Here is a 15728-nt window from a genome sequence, read left to right as displayed (position 1 = left end):
GTGAATTTCTAAAATAGATTGTTTCATCATATTGTTTGAAAACTATCTAGAGCTTATCTTTTCACCATTACTTTTAGAAGAACAACAACTCTTAAGCTTATAAGTCTGCAGGTGAAGAAATTGTAATTGAGGTTTTTTAAAATTTAAACCAGGCAAACAAAAGAGGCTTATTTGAAAAAGAAAATAACAAATACCGAATTCTAAACTAATTTTGCTGAAATCAGTTTGGCTATCTGTATTGAGTTTCAGTCTTTATGCACAAATCCTTACAAACAGAGTAAAAGGCTAGAACTTGATTTAATATTTCACTGAAGATCTAGAGTGAGATTTGAATCCATACAAATTTACAGATATGTCAAGTCCTTTATAATCCTTGATTACTCACTCATTGCTTTACTAAAGGCAGATTGTTGTTTGTTTCCATTGCGAAAAATTGTAGGGCAATCCTTAAACAATTAGAAGTTATTTGTATCCATTGTAGAATTTTGCATTTTCATTATTCAAAAGGTAGATAGTCTGGAACAATCACAGTAACAATGTGGAACTTTTGAATCCAAATATACAGACATTGGGCCCACAACATGCCTGATATCAGTATTATATGAAAGTAAAAGTCTGGTTCATTGATATTACAATACCAGGAGATGCACAAATCGAAGAGAAACAGTTTGAAAAAAATAAAATATCGCAACCTGCAAATTGAAGTTGAGCATTTGTGGAGGAAGAAATAAATGGTTACACCAATAATAATAGGAGCATTTGAAGCAATACTCAAAGAGTTGCTTAGATACATGGAAATTTTAAAATTATTAGACCTGAATATTGAAACATTACAAAAAAACATCTTTCTCAGAACTGCCTATATATTCAGATGTTACCTTAATAACTCTTAAGTTCTTGATTAGGACTTGAATTGTTAAGTTTTTACCTGTCTCAGACTGTGAATGGAATTGAAGATTAAATCATCATCAACAACAACAACAATACAAGAGCTGGATTAGATCTTGAAGAGCCAACATCTAGATCTGAATTAACTGAGAAGATTAAGACTCAGATGAAAAACACTGAAAGAATTCAATTGCCAAAACTGAATTAAGTTAAGTAAGAAAAGTTTAGCTAAATTATTGAAGATGGTGAATGAAGCTCTTGAGACTAATCCAACAGAAACATTACCTCAAACACCAACTAATGTACCCAGCACTTACATTACTATTGAAGAATAGGTCTTGAAAATTAGAAAGAATAAAACAATTAAGAATGGAAAACCAAAGTGGAAAATCCGGCTGGAGTTAAAAAAAATAAAGAGAATTCAATTGGATTTAAATTACAAGGATTATAAACAATTTGAAGAATTTGAGGCAAGGAAACCTGAAGAATAAAAAAATCAGAATTAGCCTGACAACAAGATATGACATGGAAAACAAGGAAATTGCAGTTGTGGTTGAAGAGTTGAAACAAGGAGGTATAGCTATTGCAGGGAAAATAAAGTTTTAGGATACCTGAATAATGCAGTTTCAGCAAAATCCACAATTTTGAGTGAATCAGCATTATTTCTATAAGACCCTTGAAAGTGGACATGGTGCTACCACAAGTGAAAAACCTAGCAAAAAAAAATACCCTGAAATTTTGGAAGAACTTGCAGGAAAACAACAAAAAACACAATGAAAATGCAAAATGGATCAAGCAGTTTAAAGGTAAAAGTGACTAGAATGGAAGATGTTGACATAACAAAAGAAATGGTGCAAAAACAAGCAAAGAAAGTCAAAAATTAAAGTGTTCTTGGTTTAGATGAGCTGCATGGATTCTGGTTGAAATCACTAACATGTTTGCATGCAAATTTGGAAGAATCAGATTCTGGAAGCATCAAAAAGTGAAAAAATGGTAACAACTGGAATAACCTTTTGATTCAGAAGGATACAGAAAAGGGAAATAAACCCAAAAATTACAAGCTAATCATTTGTCTGCCAAAAACATACAAATTACTTATAGGCATTATTGCAAACCAAATTTATGGATGTCTAGAAAACAAGGATTTGCTACCTGTAGAACAGAATTGTGCTACAAAAATTAAAGAAGAATCAAAGACCAATTGATGATTGATAAACTGGTTTTGAAGAATTCAGAGAAAAGATGAACAAATTTGTTCATAGCCTGGATTGATAAGAAAGCATTTGATTCTGTTCCACACAGCTGGATTTAGAAATGCTCAGACATTTTTGGAATTTTGCCACCTACCCCTATCCCGGGGCATTCAGGGCTGAAAGGAGGGAAGTACAATGGCTGGCCCCTCCTAATGAGCTGCACCAGCTGGCAGCTACTTGACGCAGCGTGTGGAGCAAAGTAAAGTTAGAGGCAACTGGTCTGTTTGCTTCCTTATTGTGTGTGTACTCCTACTTTGGGTTTTCCTGATTCTGGACCATGCCTTGGTTTTTGACCTCATGACTAGTTCTTGTAGTTTGGTACTTGGATTCTGGACTTGGACCTTGGCTTTGGTTACTGTATGTGGAATTTGGACTTGTGCCTGGACTTCGGACTTTTATGTGTGGATTTGGAAGTTGTGGCTTGTGCTCAGACTTTGCACTTGCTTTTGACTTTGTGCCTTGGCTATTGTGACTCGGATTCATTGGGATTTAGCATTTCTTGTCAGTGGGATCCGGGGAATAATATTAGGGGCTTGCAGTGCTTAAAAGCTACAAAACTCTTTTGTGTGTGGAAGCATGGAAACGCCAAGTCAGCCACAGCAAACAATTTTGAATGGCACTGCCATTCAAATCTGCTCATTGATAAAATTTCCATCTGTCAGTTAACAAAGCTACACTGCTTGGTCCACACATATACTACGCCAACAAATTATGAACCCTAGGTTCTCGGGAAGAACTCAATGGATAATCAGTTCAGTGGCTGCCAAAGATGTAATGGCTCCCTCAGATGCCAGATCAGACAATGTGGAAGTGCCAGCTCCAGGGACATCAGAGGGGGACGATGGGTAATGTCAGGGGGATGTGGAAGGCTCTTGGTCAGAAGCAGATCATCAAGGTGAGATGGTGTGGAGGATAGTGGTGGAATCTACAAGCAAGCAACTGGATGAAAGCAGGCAAAAGGGGAGACTCAGCTGCTGCCAGTGGTCACGCGGGCCAGAGAAGATATGCAATTGTAGCTGGTCAGTGATGAAGAGGAGTTGCTTCCTCCGCCAGATCCTAGATCATGAAGAGCTGAGCAGAGGGAGGGATAAAGGAGGTTGGGGGGTTTACTCAAAAGGATGCAGTCTCAACCCTCCCAATGAGTCATACCAGTCAGCACCAATTTGTTTGGCCTTTGGAGCTGGAACATTGTCAGAGACAACTGTTCACAGTCTGTTCATGCTCTCTTCCTTGGATCTGTTGATTTTATCGGGCCTTTACTCCTAGATTCCTGCTGTCTTCCTAATGCTTTTGAACTGTGGCCTTTATTGACTTCATTGTGCCATGATCCCATTGACTCTGTTGTTTCTCATGTCTTGGATTAATTATTGAGTTCGTTGAGCTTTGGCTTCACTGACTTTGCTGGGAGCAAGCTTCTAAAGCATTGAAGTCAAGACTTGGGGAATGATAAATGGGCTTGGTGGTGTGACATATACACATTAAAGCCTGTGTGTGTGTGTATGTATGGACTAGGACAGGGCAGTTTGTCTCTGACCTAAGCATTTTTCAGGGGATAGTCCCACAAGCTCAGTTCCATGAAGCAGCTACTTGTTGACAATACCTGTCTGGCCCAAGAAGTTGCCTTCTATTGTCACAGCTGGATCAGTTGCAAGTATCTGGGCCAGCCCAACCCAGTCTCTGCGCCAGTTAAATTTGATGGCAGGCTGGCACAGTTTCTAGTGTTTTTGGCCAGTGCCAATTGTTCATGAGTTTGTGAGCAGGGACTTTATGCTCAGTGGTAATTCATTTGTCATGGCAGAGCTGCCAAGAACACAGCCCCAACAAACTGAGGACAGCCGCAGTTTGGGATTAGTGACTTTCACCTTGTAAACCAGGAAATGAAATTAAAGTGTGGATAATTGATGTGGCTGTACCAGGGAATACTGGAATAGAAGACAAAGAATTAGGGAAGATCACAAAGTATCAAGATCTGAATATGGAAGAGGAAAGATTATGGCATTAACTCTCTGTGGTAGTGCCATTGGTTATCAGCACACTGGAAGCCACTGTAATGGTTTTGCTGGAGGCAACAAGTGAGAGACGGCTTCAGAGATTTTGGAATGGGGCAGAGAGGAGTGTCATGAAGATGACGATGATTCTGAACCGGGAGGCAATAGGAAGGACGAAAAGGAGAGGCCATGAACTTGGAAGGGCTGTTGGAGGAGTGACCACACGAGTATATAGCTTAAAAGGAGAGAGGAGGGACACAGCTACAGCCAGGAGACCTATTATTATTATTTTTATTTAGGAGATTTATATCGCAGCCTATTCGCACATGGCGACTCACGGCGGCTTACAAGAATATAAAACACCATATAAAAACAATAAAAGTAATAAAAGAGACAACCATATATAATAAAATAAAATACCACCAACCCACCCACCCCACTCTGGGGACAATACATCATATGAGCTGTTTAATGGGCTCCATCCCGCTCTGTGTTCCCCAGCCTGCTGGCAGAAGCAGGTCTTCAACACCTTCCAAAAGAGTGTTAGAGTGGGGGCCATTCTAATCTCAGAGGGGGGGAGGGATGATGTTCCAGAGAGAGGAAGCCACCATGGAGAAGACTTGTATTACCAGGCAGAAGCAATGGGCGGAGGAGAGGTGCATCTGCAGTTGGTTAGCAGGGATGAGGAAGAATTGCTATCTCCCCCATCTCAAGGTGCATAGGGCTGAACGAAGGAAGGCACAATGGAGATCAGTGTGACTACTTACAAGCAGGCAGCCTGGCCCCTTCTAATGAGCTGTTCCAGCTGGCAGCTACTTGACCCAGCATGTGGAGCGAAGTAAAGTTGGAGGCAATTGATCTGTTTGCTTCCCTGATATGTGTGTGCTCTGACTTCATGTTTTCCTGATTCTGGACCTATGCCTTGGTTTCTGACCTCACAACTGGACCTTATAGTTTGGTGCTTGGATTCTGGACTTGGACTTTGGCTTTGGTTATTGTATGTGGAATTTGGACTTGGGCCTGGATTTTGGATTTTTATGTGTGGATTTGTGAACTTGTGGCTCATGTTTGGACTTTGAACTTGCTTTTGACTTCATGCCTTGGCTATGCTGACTTGGATTCATTGGGACTTTGCGTTCTTGTGATTAGGATCTGTGGAATAATATTAGGGACTAGCAGTGCTTAAATAAAGCTGTAAAAATCTCTGGCCTATGCCTGTATGGACACATCAAGTCAGCCACATCAAACAATTTTCGATGAAAGTGCATAGCTGATCCAAGAAGACATCCGTCCATCATGGCAACTGACCCAGTTGCAAGTATCTGGGTCATTAGACCTCAGCATAAATGCCAAGTTCGTTTGCTGGATAAACTTGATGGCAGGCGGGCACAGTAATTCAGTATTGTTTAACCAGTGACAGTTATTCATGAATTTGTGAAAAGGGATTTTCAAGTGAACTGGGACAAGGTGGGATTCGTGATTAGCCTATTGACAAGTCTTGCGGCCAGGTCGGCCACCCCACCCTCAGTGGCTTTTGTGTGACTTTGCAGGGTTTTCTTGAAGTTTGAGGATCCTGGGAAAGTCCAGACCACCAACAGGCATCTGCAGGAGTTGAACAAGTGGCAGCAGGTAGCCAACTGCATTGGGTATTTTGGGTAAACCAGGCTCTAAAATGGAACAAGGAGGCCTTTACAGACCAGTTTCAGGAGGGGCGAAGCTATCAGATTAGTAGACAAGGCAGGAATCCTTCCAAATCTTCAGGAGTTGATGTACCTGTGTCTTCATATTAATAGCTGCCTCAAGCAAACAATAGTGAGGAAGTGCAAAGCAGGGTTGCCAGGGCTGTGCAAGAAGCGGCACCAACTCATGAGGAACCCATGAAAGCCAGACATTTAGACATTTTAGACATTTATTACGATTTATAGGCCGCCCTTCTCCCTGAGGGGACTCAGGGCGGCTTACAATCACGGGAGGGGGGTGCAATAATACAAGACAAACAGTGAGTAAACAAGATAAATTATAAAACACCAACTTGCATTCAACAGTCAAGCAACACTCGGGCGGGTAATTTAAAACTTATCCCCAGGCCTGCTGGGAGAGCCAGGTCTTAAGGGCTGCGCGGAAGGTCTGGATGGTGGTGAGGGTACGAATCTCAACGGGGAGATCGTTCCACAGGGTCGGAGCTGCAACAGAAAAGGCTCTCCTCCGTGTAGTCGCCAGTCGGCATTGACTGGCGGATGGAATCTGGAGGAGGCCCAATCTGTGCGATCTAATCGGTCGAAGGGAGGTAATCGGCAGAAGGCGGTCTCTCAAGTACCCAGATCCACTGCCATGGAGTGCTTTAAAGGTGGTCATCAATACCCTGAAGCGCACCCGGAGATCGACAGGTAGCCAGTGCAGCTCGCGGAGGATAGGTGTAATGTGGGCGAACCGCGGTGTGCCCACTATCACTCGCGCGGCTGCATTCTGGACTAACTGCAGTCGCCGGATGCACTTCGAGGGCAACCCCATGTAGAGCCCATTGCAGTATTCCAGCCTAGAGATCACAAGGGCTCGAGTGACTGTTGTGAGAGCCTCCCGGTTCAGGTAGGACATGCTCAACTGTGCATGAAACAGGCACAAAAGGACCACCGTCATTGGAAGGACTCCGCTCCAGCACCAAATCTATTCTCCCCCAACATTCTCAGGCCGGCCTTTGGTCCAGCTTAAGCAATCTGGGAGAGCATCAGAGCTGCCAAGAACACAGGCTTAGAAAACAGAGGACAGCCGCAGGTTGGGGTCATTTATTTTTCCTGGGGTGTTACAGAATTAACACTTGAGCAGCCATATAAGTCACTTGGGACTGGTGACAGCCATTTGTTGCTTTAGCAATAGCATTTATATACCTCTCCGTTGTGCTTTATAGCTCTCTTAGGTGTTTTACAGAGTCTGCATGTTGCCCTCAACAGTCGGGGTCCTCTTTGCCAACCTCAGAAGGATGGAAGGCTGAGTCAAACTTAAACCAGACAGGGTCAAACTCTGAGAACTGAAATGCCGAATTAGTCTGAAACACTGCATTCCAACTACTGTGCCATTATGGCTCTTCTCACCATTTTTATTCCCTCCCTTTTCATCCTTGGCATTACTACCCTTTACTTAAACGGATCTGTAATTGGGGTAAGGGAGAGCAGCCATTTTCAGGACCAGCCATTCTGTTCTGGGATAGTGTGAGAAGAGGATAAGAAAGAACCAGAAGGTAACTCTCCCAATAAAGTAGCTGTGCTGAGTCCATGAAAAGAAATCAACAGTGCAGTGCTTTTTAAAGTAATTTTAGTTTTATGGCCTGAAAATTTTCAGAGAAATGCCTTACTTGCCAGTTGCTCATTCAGAAAACATTTGACCAGAAGTGTGCATCTGAGTAAATGTGTATTCTTAAACAAACACAGCAGCAGCATGACAAGGTACTTTGGGACAGTAAATTGGGAAATATTTTGGATTTCTGTAACTATTTTACTATAGTGGCTCCTTATTCACTTATATTCCTTATATTTATTTATTGGCCTGGGTTGGAGGTATGTCAATTAGCATAGGCAAGAGGTATCAGCTATGTAAGATCCTGATTATTGTGCTATATAAGGAACATATAGGAACTCTGAAGTTATTCATTATGTGTACATCACAAAATGACATATATCACATATACTAAGTGATGACATCGTGGTTTATAATACCCCAGATCTAACTGTTCTTGAAAAGAAGTAAATGTGGATAATTGATGTGACAACATCATGGACTAGGAGGCAATGAAAAAGAGAAGAAGAGAAGCCAGAAATCTTAGAAGCTGTTGGAGGAGTGACCAGAAAAACACCTAGCTAAAGAGGAAGGAGAGACACAGCTCAGCTAGGAGACTTGGATGATGAGGCAGAAGCAATGGGTACGGAAGAGGTGCATGTGCAATTGGTTGGCAGGGATAAGAAAAAATTGCTACATTTCCCCTAAACCAAGATACGTAGGGCTGAACGAAAAGAGGTACAACAGAGAGCAGTGTGGCTGCTCCCTTCTAATGAACTGTATCAGTTGGCGGCTACTTCACCCATCTGCGGAATAATATTAGTGACTAGCAGTGCTTAATTAAAGCTGTAAAACTCCTTGGTCTTTGCATGCATGGACACACCAAGTCAGCCACATCAAACAACTTTGGATGACAATGCTTAGCTGATTCAAGAAGATGCCTGCCTATCATTGCAGCTGATCCAGTTGCAAGTATCTGGGCCATTAGACACCAGCATAAATGCCAAATTTGTTTGCCAGATAAATTTGATGGCAGGCTGGCACAGTTTCCAGTGTTGTTTGACCAGTGCCAGTTCTTCATGAATGTGTGAAAAGGGATTTTCAGACTGATTGGGATAAGGTGGGATTCGTGATTAGCCTGCGGTCAGGTTGGACACCCTGTTTCTTATTCTGCGGCTCTTGGGTGACTTTGACTTTGCAGGATTTTGTGTTCAGTTGAAGTGCAAGTTTGAGGATCTTGTGAAAGTCCAGACTATCACAGGCATCTACAGGAGTTGAAACAGGTGGCAACAGGTCGCCAACTACATTGGTGACTTTCGCCTGACAAACCAGGTCCTAAAATGGAATGAGAAGGCCTTTACAGACCAGTTTCAGGAGGGGTCAAGTAGGCAAGGCAGGAATGCCTCCAACCCTTCAGGAGTTGATGCACCTGTGTCTTCATATTAATAGCTGCCTTGAGCAAACAATAGTGAGGTGGTGCCAAGCAGGGTTGCCATGGTGGTGTGAGAAGCGAAACCAAATCATAAGGAACCTATGCAAGCCAGACATGCTTGACTGCGTGAAACAGGCACAGAATGATCACTGGCATTGGAAGGGCTCTGCCTGCGTTGTAGGAGCAGGTCATTTGATAGACAAGAACAGAGACCACGTGAGCATCAGATGTATTCTCTCCCAACAATCTCAGGCCAGCCCTTCATCTAGGTTGACCAAGCTGCGAGACCATCAGAACTGCCACGAACACAACCCCAGCCAACTGGGGACAACCACACATTGGGTTGGTTATTTTTCCTGGAGAGTTGCCCAATTAACAGTTGAGCACCCACAGAAGTCACTTGGGATTGCTCATTCAGAAAGCATCTGACCAGAAGTGTGCATATGTGTAAGCAAATATGTATTCTTAAAAGCAGGTGCAGGATTCATGCTTAGTCTGGTGACATGTCCTCTGGCCAGGTTGGCCAACCCGTTTCTCATTCTGCTGCTCTTGGGTGCTTTGCATGGTTTTGTGCTCAGTTGAAGTGCATGTTTGAGAAGCATGTGACCACCAACAGGCATCTGCCAGAATTGAAATGGGTGGCAGGAGATGTCCGAGTAAATTGGGGACTTTTGTCTGGTAAGCCAGGACCTAAAATGGAACGAGGACGCCCTTACAAACCAGTTTCAGGAGGGGCAAAGCTGTCAGATTAGTAGGCAAGACACGAATCCCCCCAACCCTTTAGGAGTTGATGCACCTGCATCTTCATATTAATAACCATCTCGAGGGAATGGTGAGGAGGTGCAAAGCAAGGTCGTCAGGTCCCATGGTGGTGCGAGAAGCAACACCACTTCATGAGGAACCTCTGCAAGTCAGACATGCTCGACTGTGTATGAAATAGCCAGAGAAGTACCACTGGCATTGGAAAGGCTCTGCCTGCATTGTGCGGGCATGTCATTTGGCAGAGAAGAACAGAAGTCATGTGAGAATCCCTAGCACCAAATCTACTTCCCCTCAACATTCTCAGGCCAGCTCTTGGTCCAGCTGAGCAACTTGGGAGGCCACCAGAGTTGCCACAAGCACAGCCCCAGAAAACTGAGTACTGCTGCAGGTTGGGAATCCATGAGTCCATGGATGGAAATTGGCAGTGCTTGGTATTTTAAAGTAATTTAGTTTGATTGTCTGAAAAGTTTTACTCGCCTGGTAGTTCTGAGAACATCTGATCAGAAATGTACTTCTGAAGAGTTTTAAAAACATTCAGAATGTTGAAAACAGCAACACTTCAACCTTAGTAAGTGTTTATGGGATTTCAATTTTATCTTTAGAACGACTGGTTTAATTTAGTGCAACCTTTGTTTTGCCTTTGTACTGTTTTTAAGTTTGGATATTGTCCTATTTGTATGCAGATTGCTAGTTTAAATGTTTTGTTTGTCTAGAATCTTTAGTTTGTGCTCTTCAGGTGAAATTAGGTAGCTGACTCAGCCAGTATTTTCTGTTAAACTGGCTGCCCAGTTATCAGCCTCCTCTTCCACAAAGACCTTGCAGGAGAAGGCAGTATGGACAATTGTTGGATCTCACAAAGTGAGAGCTGTGGGCCATAAACATGATGCTTTTGATGTGTTGCTGCATAATAGTGATAGTGTCACTGGTGAACTTAATAAGAATAATAAGGTGGCAGCTACAACTGTTTGTGATGATAATGACTCAACTGGGCAGGGAATTGTGGTCCATGAGGAACAAGTTGTAGTAGTAGTTGTAGTTTATTCAATTTGTATGCTGCCCTATTCCCGAGAGACTCAGGGCGGCTAACAACCAGGAGGGAAGGGGATACAAATAGGAAAAACAAAAGACAGACAGATTAAAATACAGCAACAGTCGCATCATTCAAGTGGGGCTGGAAATTCATCAGCCCCAGGCCTGCCGGAACAACCAGGTCTTAGTGGCTTTGCGGAAAGCCGGAAGGGTGGTGAGGGTCCGGATCTCAACGGGGAGATCGTTCCAGAGGACAAAGTTGTCTTGGATAAGGGGGGAAAAAAGAAAGCTATCTTCTGGTTGGGGATTCAACTGTAAGAGGTGCCTAGTCAGGAAAGGATGTGAAAGTTTTGCAAGAGGTGAGATATCTGCCTGGTGCTACACCCAGCAGAGAAAAGAAATACATTGTTAAGATTGTCAAGAATGCTAGTAAGGATTGTGGTATTAATGTTCATATTTGCACGAATGATCTGTGTAAAAAAAAATGTGTTTCCTGTGCAGAAATATTTCCAGAGTTTGGGCCAGGAACATAGCAGAGTAGACTTCAGTCTTATTATTGTAGAGGTTTTACCTGTATATAAGGAGCAAGGGGGTGGGGGAGAATCAGCACTTATTACAGTTCAGTATGTGGCTAAAAGAGTGGTGTAAAGTTGATGGCTTTTGTTATTTTGGTCATATTATTTGCAGTTGGTCTGATATAAAGGTGAATAGGAGAGATGGTTTGAGTCCATCACAAAAAGAGCTACTTAGTATTAAATTTGGGGTGTTCTGGAGAAGCATTTAAACTGAATAATGGGGACAAATAATTAATTGATACAGAATATTTCTGCTCCAACAATCTAAAACTAATGGGGTTGTCATTGTTTCTAAGATAGATGTTTGTGTGATTAATAGTATTGAAATCGCTGCTAAGAAAAAAAACAACTCAAGATTTTGATAGTGTGTGCCATATCATGTACACTAATGCTCACAGTTTAGGCCAGGGGTCTCCAACCTTGGCCACTTTAAGAGTTTTGGACTTCAACTCCCAGAATTCCTCACCCAGCTCTAGGAATTAAAGTCCACAAGTCTTGAAGTGCCAAGGTTGGAGACCCCTGGTTTAGGCAACAGTCTTTGTGAACTAATAGCTGTTATGTCCAGAGATAGCATGGTTCATGTTGCAATTAAAGAGACATGGTTCAGGGATTCAAATGATTGGGATATAAGTATTGCAGGCTACATAGTATGCAGAAAGGGCAGTAGAAAATGGGATGGGTTGGAGTTGCCATTTACGTCAAAAAAGGCATAAAACTACAACTATTTCAGAAAACATGTGATCTACTTGAAACTCTGTGGGTTTGATGACAAACTAGAGAAGGCTCAGACAATCAGAATTGATGTCATATACAGGCTTCCAGAGAATTCTGATAGCATTTGAGTTGAGGAGATAACCCAGATGGCAATCAAGGGAAAGGCTCTAATCTGTGTGATTTCAACATGCTCAACTGGACTCTTTCAACTGCATTTAGAAGGAGCAGGATATATTACAGGAATTAAAAACTGTTTTTCTAAAAAAGGCATGTGAACAGGAAAGATGTCCCCTTTTGATCCCCAAACAGCACTGGGACTTGAGACAAGTATTCAATGAGAAGGATTCAGACATACCACCAATCACCCACCCTCACAGACTGTTCCATAGAGATACTGCTGGTAGCAAAATTACTGAAGCCAAAATTATACTCTTTGACTCCAAGGGATGAACTCCAATCCTTTATAGATAAGAATCTAACACAGGGTTTCATTCAGCCAGCAAAATCCCGTATGGCACTGCATGTACTATTTTTTTGGGGGTGGGGGGAGATGGTTTCCTTTGCCTATGTGTGAATTACTATGGCTAAACACCATTTGTGTTGAAAACATCTCCTTGCCACCTAACCAAAGGGAACATATTGACAAAATTAGACCTCAGGGAAGCACATTACCGAGTATCCATTAAAGAAGGAAATGTGTAGACAACAGTCCTCAATTACCTCTTGGAGTGCTTCCAATTGTGAGTGTTGCCTCTTGAGCTACAAGGGGCTCTTGCAGTCTTCATGCAATTAATTACCAAGTCCTGCATGAACATTTGCATAAATGGGTCCTAGTTTACTTAGCTGATATTCTGATTTACACTGAAACTGAAGGAACAGTGAAGCTGGTCAGAGTAAGTACTGAAAAACCTCCATGCCACTCAATTATACACAAAACCCTCCAAGGAGTTTCACAAGGATAAGATTGACTTTTTGGGCTAATTGAATATTTTTCCACAAGGAGGTGGAGATGAAGGTGTGAACGATACTAGAATGGGGGAGCCCGCATACCCGAAAACCGTTCCAAAACTTCTAGGGATTTGCTAACTTCTATTGGCAATTCATCCCCTCATTCACTCAAATAGCATTCGTTATTACTAACCTCCTAAAGACAAAGGGAGAGGGAAAACCTAAGCCGAGCCAGCCCCTTAAATGAACAATGGAAGGCCAAGCAGCTTTTGAAAAAATTAAATGTCTATTCATAGCCAAGCCCATGCTAAAACACCCAGACTCAAATGCGACATGCAACAAGCCGATGTGGTAGTCAGTGGCGGAGTAAGGTTCACTGGTATCGTAAGCGCTGACAAATCTTGGTGCCCTCCATTCCTTTGTATATACTGTATAAATAAAGCCAAGCTACATTGGATTTTTTTCCTTTCTCAACTTTGTGGTGCCCCTTTGGGTCTGGTGCCCTAAGCATGTGCTTAGTCTGTTAATGGTTAATACACCACTGGTAGCAGTCAGGGTTTTCTTCAGAAAAACCACCAAGGGATGTTGCAGCTATGTGCTTACAACTCTAGAAAACTGTCCAATTCCAAGTGCACATGGGCAGCCTGGAAAAAGGACATTTACATGCAGTGAGCTCTCCTCACCTGGAGACACTTTCTAGAAGGCATTAAAAACCTCTTTGGCTCACAAAAATCTGGAGGTTTTGAAAACGCCTAAAGCAGAAGCTGAGATCCATATTTACCTTTGACAAATATTCAGAGCCAGGACAAATAGGGAAGAGCCAGGACATAGGCTAACTTAATTTAAATACTGTAATAAATATTGTGAAATCCTTGCTCCCCATACACTTAATCATTTTCTTAGTCAATACTGATTCCTATACTGTGAAGCAACTTGGAATCACCAATGAAAGTGAAATTTCACATGCCTATAATGTGAAACTGGCTAAATAATCTTGCCTTCTACCTCTGAGTAAACATATTGAAATAAATACTTTTCTATTAAAGTTATTATTATGGTTCTTCACTCAGCCAGATGTATAGGCTGGATTTGCCATTGCTATATACACAGCAATATGAAATCATAGCTGCCAGTTTTTTATCTGGTGCTCCTATATTAACGTGGAATGTAGAAGAATGGAAGAACAAACTATGTGATCTATCTATCTATACAATTTTGGTCTGATCGCAGTATAAAAGATCTGGTTAACAGCTGGGGATGAATAAATCTCGATACCTGGATTTAACTCCTGGGCCACCCCAGCATAGAAACTAAGAAAAAAAAAAGACCATGCAATAAGGGTCTATTGGTCTATTGATCAAGGAAGAACTGGGATGGAAAGGCACAGAAAAGAAAAGACTATAGGTGCCTTCATGTGGCTGCCCAAGATAATATTGCAGTACTTAAATGTGTCAAGTTTTTGAAGTGTCTGGCTGAACACAAATCAGGCTTAGAAAAAACATTTTAAAAATTACATGCCTCAACATCTCAGAAGTGGTTTCTCTAGAGCATAACTCGACTTTACTTCATGGTAAAGCAAGGGAGTCCCAATTGAAGAAAGATTGTGCATTTGTGAAGCACCTCCCACTAAAGATACCTGACACATTTTTGTTGACAGCAAATTTTACTATCGAGAAGGGGCAGCTTATTTGGACCTTTAATTTCAAAACTAAAAAATATTGGGAGACATCTGGGCGGGGGGGAAGTCTTGCTTATTTTAGGGAACTAACCTGCACACGATCAATAATCTTCATTTCAAAGGCTATCTCAAAGAGGACAGAATACCTTTGTAAAAATTGGGTTTAATTGTAGGGATGATTATGCATTATAAAGTTTTGTTTTCTTATTATTTGAATTTTTATATCAGTTTTACATAGTCAAATGATTTAATAAAGTTCTCTTCTTTTTTGCCTTATACTATTTTATCTTATATTTTATCTTCACTTTATCTTAACTATTAGATTTTATTCTATTTTATCTCACTGCAGCTATTTTAACCTACTTCACTGTAATCTTTTCTGATTTTATTGTAAAACACTGTGGCTGATGCTCCTATTTGATATGATCAATTGACTAATCAGTAAAGTGTATAATATCACATTGTGATTGTCCTGGTACGTTTAACTTCTGATGTTTTAATTAGACTTTTATTCTGTTCCTTTTTTTAAAAGAAAAAAAGCTTTTCCATTTGTATTAATAATTAATGTTGGGTTCAGATAGACCACAAAAATGTTGCAGTGTGATTAGTTTGCTGAAAGGATGGAGGAGAACGAGATCTCATGAGAAAGTCATCTTTAGGGAGAACCTTAGGTTCTCGTGAGATTTTCATCCTATTAAAAATACACTAAAAGGTGCTTAGGCAAAATTGACTGAAGGTATTACTGAAGGTATTTATTTTCTGGAAAGATTGCTGACCCCTGTAATTAAAAGTATCTGAAACCCAAATAGAAGAGCAATATTAGTATCTTGTCTATTGGTTTTATGGAAAAATATTATGCACAGAAAAAAAAGCATTTCCTTCTCTCCATCCTTTTATTAAATGGAACAGAGGTGAGGAATCTATATTTCTCTAGGTGTAACTCAACTTCATCTCCAAGCAGTGCCACACCCACTAGGCCTATTGTGAAGGATGGTAGGACTGGTAGTTCAGCAACTGCTGGTTACCATATCCCCATTCTTATTTTTTTTTCTTTAATACTTTCTGATAATATAGAGGGCATGCATAAATGCACTAACGTGCCTATCGTCCCTGTCATTGTATTTTTATTAACTTATTCTTGTTCTTGTTTTTGTTTGACATGGCATACTGGTATTGGTTTGGGTAAAAGAG

At 41.4% G+C, this 15728-nt stretch overlaps 1 protein-coding gene across 7 annotated transcripts in view; it reads left to right on the top strand.

Moving 5' to 3' along the window:
- The window catches only part of ARHGAP23 (Rho GTPase activating protein 23), a 218195-nt gene that overhangs the window by 140943 nt on the left and 61524 nt on the right, over positions 1–15728 (top strand). The gene's annotated exons all lie outside the window — the stretch shown is intronic.

The sequence above is a fragment of the Thamnophis sirtalis genome, unplaced genomic scaffold (assembly GCF_051295495.1).
Source record: "Thamnophis sirtalis isolate CommonGarterSnake01/CBP01778 unplaced genomic scaffold, rThaSir2_p1.2 scaffold_4, whole genome shotgun sequence".
In the NCBI taxonomy this organism is placed as follows: Eukaryota; Metazoa; Chordata; class Lepidosauria; order Squamata; family Natricidae; genus Thamnophis; species Thamnophis sirtalis.
The sequence above is the reverse complement of the archived record's forward strand: the minus strand, read 5'-3'. Positions and strand labels throughout refer to the sequence as shown.